Source organism: Capsicum annuum, chromosome 6 (assembly GCF_002878395.1).
Source record: "Capsicum annuum cultivar UCD-10X-F1 chromosome 6, UCD10Xv1.1, whole genome shotgun sequence".
Lineage (NCBI taxonomy): Eukaryota > Viridiplantae > Streptophyta > Magnoliopsida > Solanales > Solanaceae > Capsicum > Capsicum annuum.
The window spans coordinates 203,623,215-203,630,963 of record NC_061116.1 but is presented as its reverse complement, the minus strand read 5'-3'; positions in this window follow the sequence as shown (position 1 = coordinate 203,630,963).

Genomic DNA, 7,749 nt, shown 5'->3' with positions numbered 1-7,749 from the left:
CAACTTACAATTAAAAACTTAATTCAATAAATATAAAAAAATACAATTACAATTTACAATAAATAATTTAAAAAGTACATACAAAATAATTTTTACATAAAATAATGGTAAATTGACACAATGTAACAATTTTATGATCCAATTTGACATCAAATAGCGATATTTAACCTTTCTAGCCAAAATAAATAGCCCCTAAACATTTTCTCTCTCTTTCTATGAATTGTTCTACAGTATATATGAATCATTTTCCAGTGATTGCTTCCTTTGTTTTTTTATTAAGATTTCCCCTAGTTACAGATAAAAGTCATTTTCCTTTATAGATATTCATATACCTGCTTAAACCAATATTTAGATATTGTTTTCTACCTTCAATGCTAGTATAGGGGCTAGGATATACCCTCCAGTACCTATTTCCTCCCGTTGCTCTAGTACCCTTGTTGATTTAGGGCATGCGGTATATAGAGTTTGCTATGATGGCAATAGTAGTGTTGGGTTTGGTACTTGCTTTAGTAGGAAGGGTGAAAACGAGAGAGGCTTTGTGTGTGTATATTGATTAAGAGAGGTAGCTGATTTGGCTAATGAGATTTAACAAGTGACACATGTCAAAAGTCAAAAAGGTTATTGGAGCAGCAGGAGGAAACAAATACTAGAGGGGATCCCAATCACAACTACTCCCGCTGTCCCAATTTATATATAGGTGTTTGATTGGTCATGAGGAATGAAAGAAATACTTTTGAAACTTATTGTCCGAAATAAGCGGTTGATATTTGTGTGGCTATAAATCCACTCTTTAAGGGTAAAATGAGAAGTTTAAAGTTAAATTGTTACTAAAGATAGAAAGGCGTCTTCTCCGGTCCCAACTAAAATATAAAAGAGGCACACATAATGGGATCGATGGGAGTATTTAACACTATTGTTACACTTTGTCATCCATCTTGTATGAGTGAGTATGGTTGGTGGCTGTAATGATCCAAAGTAAATGGGTCACGTGGGAGGCACGCGTTTAATGAGCATAACTATCAAGGGCCAAGATTAGTAGTTCGCTATTCATATCAATGCATCATATTCGTCCAGCTAGGAGCTAGCTGTCAAAATCCTGCTTCATGTTAATAAATACCTAGAGATCCACCTTGCAAAGACAGTTATTAATTTACCGGTATACTTTACCCGAAAATTCTCTCTCTAGATTCTTCTTCCTCTCCTTCCTTCCTTCTTTTTATTCTTCACCCATCCTAAAGTTCATTACGTCTATTCAAAAAGCTTGAAGTCATCTATGGAGCCGTAGTGTAGCTGTCACACCCCTTTTTTACAACTCCAAATGATTTGATTTTAGTTTGAAAGGGTTTTTATTATTAAAGTAACAAAATGAAGATTTGTTCCGAAAGGAATTCTTATATTCAAAGCTCAGAGTCGCCACTTGGCATAAATTGGGTGTGCCGATTCACCTTTGGAAATCCTTTTTCAAAATAATTTGACTCTTTAAACTGGTTTGCAAACAGAGATTCCGGATAAGTAATTCTGTTGACCGAGGGGAAGGTGTTAGGCACCCCTCGATCCCGTGGTTCGACCACGGTTGCTTGGTAAAGCGTATCGGCTAATTTGACGTTATAAATGTATAAACCACATAAAGCATGCAAAACAATCAATCAAGCAAACAAAATGAAACAAATCAAAATTTAGTGTCCAGTCCAATTATATAGTCCAAAATAGAAAAATGCGTAAAATATAAATCCTATTTTAAGCTAATCCTAAAACTGCATTCCAATGCCTTACCCGATGCCTCGGTCCTTGATCACGAGCCTCCTCTGCGTACATGATACTTCGGGGAATTCCTCGAATAAATCAATAGAAATCTCTCAGGACATTCCCTGGCCAAATGAATACATTAGAATCAAGTACGGCCCACACACATTCAAACATTCAACCAGACACAAGTTCTAAATTTGCCTATCCAAACCTACATTTGCCTATCTGTTTCAACAAAATTCATTCTTATTCCAAATTAAACCGCTAATAATGAATTAAAACAAATACGTATTCACTTTTATCAATTTTAATTCCGCCCCAAACAACCAATTTTAATTCTCAAATGAGATGCTATTTCACCATGCAAATCATAATCAAAGGAACCAACCGCGAATCAAAACAAATAAGTGTTCATCACCAACAAGGATCAAACAAAACACACAATATTCAATCCAACACACCAAAATACAGTAAATAATGAAATAATAAGAGAGATAATAGAATTGGACCTCGATTCGTAGCTTTTAAACTCAATGTTATTCGAATAAAGAGAATCCGCGCCCGGAAACCTCAAACCAAACCTCAAACAAACGAACTCATCCAACTCGGAACTGAGAATCACAGAAACAAAGGGACCTGGACCAGATTCTCACGAACCCACTCAACCTCGAACTAAAAATTGTGAGACATGAGAGAAATCCGGCTCGATTCCAATGGGTTTGGACGGAATCAAAAGCAGATCAAGGTTTGTTTGATGATTTTGTGTCGCTGTAACCCCGGTAAACTTGGTATTTCCATGAGTTCCCAAACTTATCTATTGACAAAATTTTCTACATGACTTGTTCAGGCTTGAAATCTTGTTTCTTTCATGTTCTGGCCCTTTGTCTTGCTTTGTGTAATTGAAGAAGCTGGTAGCTAATTTTGAAATCTTTTCTCACTTGTTTTGAGATTGACTTGACTCAAAGACAAGAGAAAAATAACAACAATTTTTGTTTTATTTGGATAACTAACTCAGCAAAATAAAAATATAACTAAAGAGAAGAAAGAAACGACAATGAATGTCCCCGTTGAAAAAGATGAAAGAAAAGTTTATCTAAAAATGACAGTCAACTCTAATGATTATGACATACATATCGGATTAAACTGCCTGATCTTTATATCCAAAACTTTCTACCAATTTTTGTAGAGTTAATGACCTCGAAATTGAGTTGCTTCCTTAGGCCAATTGCATTTAAGACCTCATTTGGCTAGTGGCCCCTTGAATGGTTTTTGCCAACAAGCCTCTCTCATTTTTTTTCCCATCTCACTATTGCCCTATGGTGTCCATGAGGGATTTTCACCAATGAAACTCTTTTATTTTCATTTGTCTCAATTCACCGTCATCTTACAGTGCTCGTGAGGGTTTTCACCGATAAGACTCTCTCATTGTTATCTCCCTCAGCTTATCATCGTCTTACGGTGCCCGTGAGGGTTTTCACCGATAAGACTCTCTCATTGTTATCTCCCTCAGCTTATCATCATCTTACAATGCCCGTGAGGATTTTCACCGATAAGACTCTCTCATTGTTTTCTCCCTCAGCTTACCATTATCTTACGGTGCCCGTGAGGGCTTTCACCGATAAGACTCTCTCATTTTTATTTCTCTCCCGATTCTTATTGCTAAGATAGACAAGTAGTTCCCAAAATGAGTTATCACATTCATTGCATGCTTAGTCTTAACATTCTCAAAGATTGATCTGAAGGTCTTTCTTTGGTTGTAGCTTGGCTTTTAGATAAGGTTAGAAGAAAAGGATAACATGAGGCCTAAACGACACTTGAAGTGGGGTAGGACTTACAACTTTTGGAATCAACTCAAAAAATGAAGATTAAATCATGCCCCAGTTTCTTTTGACTGGGAAATTCTAAATTGTTTATTCGGTTGGACCGATCCCTTAGTAGGGCAGCCTACGTATCTCACCCCCGAGAGAGGAGAATCAGGTCATGCATAGTTTTTGCAGCTTATTTTGCATGATTTAGGCTTTTGATTCTTTTTTTTTTATTGATACTCTTTTCTCTTTGGATTTTTCTGACTCTATTTGTCTTCACACTTTTCTTTTATTTTTCTTTTTGGACATATTTTATTTTTCTTCTTTTTTTTGAACTTTTTCTGACTCTATTGTTTTGGTCAACAGTTTTTTTTAGCTTTGCTGACTCTATCTTGATTGTAAAAGAGGGGTATAAAAGAAAATAGGACTAAATCTCAAATGAGGTAAAAACAAGGATGACACGATGTTTGAATAGCAGAATAAAATGCCTTCGTCATATCAATCCATAAAAATGCAAGTACATATCATGCAATATGAAAGTGAGAGATGATGATCATTTGTGACATTTTTTAAGCATTAACTTTAACTGAGTCTTTGCGTCACTACTCTTGCACTTTGTTCAACATATCACTCCACTTTTGTTGTACATTCCTCACATCGAATGACTCATGCTTTCGTGGAGCTAATTTTCTTTCTGTTCGCACAGCCACTATTTGACCTAATTGAGCCAGGTCTTTTAATTAATGACCAAGTTATTCTTGTGATTCTCAAAATAATTGCCTTAATTTTCCAAGAAGGCTTGAACTTGTCCCCAAATGTCTCAGCACTCTACTTATTTTAACTTTAACCCTCTAATTCAATGTTCATGCTTAAACTAGATTTTAAGATCTGACTGAAAATTCCGTTAGCATGTCATATCACTAGAGTCAACATAAAATGTAATGTGGAAAGAAAACAAACAAAAACATATTTAAAATACAAAGGAGAAAGAGACACTTCATTTAATTAAAAGAAAAGATAGAAGGGTTTGAACATAACGACAAATGGACAAAACAAGATAGATCCCGAACTACAACCCTAAAATAATTCGGATAATAGAAAATAAAACAAAACAAACTACCAGACCTCTTCCTAGTAGGGAGAAGGATGACTTCTCAATTGCTCATCCTGACATCTTAGCCACTGGTTTGCATATCAGCATGACTAGAGTTATCCTTACTGTCAATGTTCTGCACTATAATCAATTTGTCTTGAATCATCTTTTCAATTCCTCTTTTCAAAGCACGACAATCTTCAATACTGTGACCCTAAACATCAGAATGATATGCACATCTTACATTAGGATCAAAACTTCTTGAATGCGGGTCAAGAGTATACCCAAGGAGAGGATTGATCATGACTCGCTGTGCCAATATCTGAAATAAACTGGCATATGACTCTCCAATTGGTGTGAAACTATCCCTCAATTTCTGCCTCATTTAATTATTTAACTTGGATCGAACATTGGGCCTAGAAGGGCTTTGGTATGTTTGGGGAATCAGAGGATGACTTTGAGGAGTTGGTGCACGCCATTGTGGGTAAGAAGGGAGTTGAACATATGGTTGTTTGCAATACACTAGATATGGAGGTGGGAAACAAGGTATAATGGATTTTGGGAGTGATTATGGAGAACTTGGGTATGAACTTGGGCTTGAGACTGACGGCAATGATGACGTCGTCTTCTTGGATGTGCTTTTTCTCCAACTACAATAGCAGTGCCATCTTTCTCATTCTTCTTCCCTCCAGGTTCCCTTAATTGATTGCAATATTGTCTCAAATGTTTCACGGATTCCCATATTTCTCCTCAAATTTGATATCTCAAAGATTGGAGGTAGGTTAGCGCTTGAAGGCATGCCCCAGTCTTTGTATGAAATATCTTCTTTACCTGCATGTCCTAGAGAATTTTTCATAGCACTTTCTGCGCTCTTCATTTTTCCAACCATTTTCTCCGACTCTTCTGGCACACTGGACTTCTTGTTAGGAAATTTTGGTGGTCCAGTTAACTTAAAAGCAGGCTCAGGAGTATAGCAATGATCACCAAGAGTATTGAATATAGGTTCACTAGTTGCATGGGGATGCCCAACCGTTGGGCGAGCCAGTGTGGAAGTCCCAGTAGAGGATTGAGCAATAAGATCATAGACGACATGTGGTGTTGTGAATGTAGCAGGCTTATGCTAAGGAACTAGAGGAAAAGTGGTGGAAATATTGAGATGCTTTTGGCTTGGAATGAATTTCGAGTCATATTGCGCTGCATCAACAATAGTAGAAAACTGACTTTGAGATTTTGGTGGAAAACTCGAGGTATTTGTAGGATCAATAAAGGAAAATGGAGGATGAGACAACCCACTGTCCCAAGCTCGATGCATTTCTGTCATTTGTTGTCTTAGCCACCTAATCTCTTGCTTCAAACTCTCATTTTCCTAATTTTTTGTTTGATCCATGACCCCTCTCTTTATATCTTTGTTGGATACAACTAACCCTTTGGATTTAGTGTGAGGTGAAGGATCAACCAGAATGCCACAAACCAACCACCTTAAACTGACTCAACAAAAAACAACAAATGTGTTAGAGTTCAACACATTTTCAAAACCTCTTTTCCCTTTTTTTTTTTGAAAGGATCACCGAACCCAAAAAGCGCGCCTACGTATGTCGCTCCCGAAAGAAGAGAATCAGGTGTGCGTAGTTCGTGAATTGTTGCCAAAATGGCCAATTAAACTCTCTGTTTTTCATTCTTTTTCTTGAAACTTCAAAGAGAAGAAAATAACAAATTGTCAAAAGAATTGACAAAAATCTTTTTGGATTTTCCAAGTTTAAATCTTTATACAAAATGAAATCTATAATTACCAAAAAAAATCTTTTTGGGTTTTCGATTTTGAATTTCCTATGAAAATGAAAATTGAACCTATTAAAGAAAAGTCTTTTTGTAGTTTTCTTTTAAAGATGTATACCTACTCTAAATAAAGAGTGAGGAAAATCTTTTGAATTTTTTCAGATTCCTGTACAAAATGAAATCTATGATTACTGAAGAAAATATTTTTGGATTTTTGATTTTGAATTTCATACGAAAATGAAACTTGAACCTATTAAAGGAAAATATTTTTTTTTGTTGTTTTCTTTTAAAGATGTACATGAAACACCTACTCTAAATGAAAAGTGAAGAATTTTTTTTATTTTATTTTTGGATTTTTGAAATACGATCCCCGGACCTACAATAGGCTGCCTACGTATCTCACTCCCAAGAGAGGAGAATCAGGGGTGCGTAGTTCATCTAGATTGGACAATTAATGATTAAATCACAGATTACACCTTGACTTGAGACACGACCAAAGACACACGATGAACAACATAACAAAATCTTTTTTTGAGTTTTGAATTTGACACTTCACATAAAAAATGACACCAACAGCTATGAAAAAAAATCTTTTTGATATTTTCGTTATATGAAATGTACAAAACTTCTACCATATTTTTTGAATTTTATGAAAAACTCCTATTTAAAGAAATCTTTTTTTGAAATTTTCAAATTATGAAAGCTTATTAAAGAAACAAAGAAAAATCTTTTTGATATTTTTGTCTTTGACAAAATGAGTGCAAAAGGTAGAAAAAAATCTTTTTGAATTTTTGGATTGTGAATAACAAAAGCCATAAAGAATTCTAAAAACTACGAAACTCATTTTTTTACTTTTTGACTCACTTTTTTCTTCCTTTTTTTTTTCAAACGCACCTTACTTCTAACACATGTTTTCTCCGAATCAGTCCATCAAATGATCAAGTTACCCTCAAAGATGCAATATTTAGCACATAGGGATGCTTTAGAGGTGAGTCTCCTACAAAGGGCCATATGGGTCCCACTAGGTCTCAATATGATGCAGATAAGCATGACCTAAAGGATGACCTACATTGGGGTTTACTAACAAGGCTGCTTGGGGAGCATATGGTCGATAGTGGCTGCTTTGCTTTCCACCCACTCCATACGTCCAACGGCTCTCCCTCCTAAAATAAGGGTGACTCAACTAAAGTTTGTGTACATGACGTGCACTCCAGGACTTGTTGCAAAATAAATGACTCGGGTTATGCACATGATGCCAAACATAAAGCAGTAACACATGATAAAAATTGTAAACAAAAAGCACGTAGGCACTCAACAATGATAAGCAAT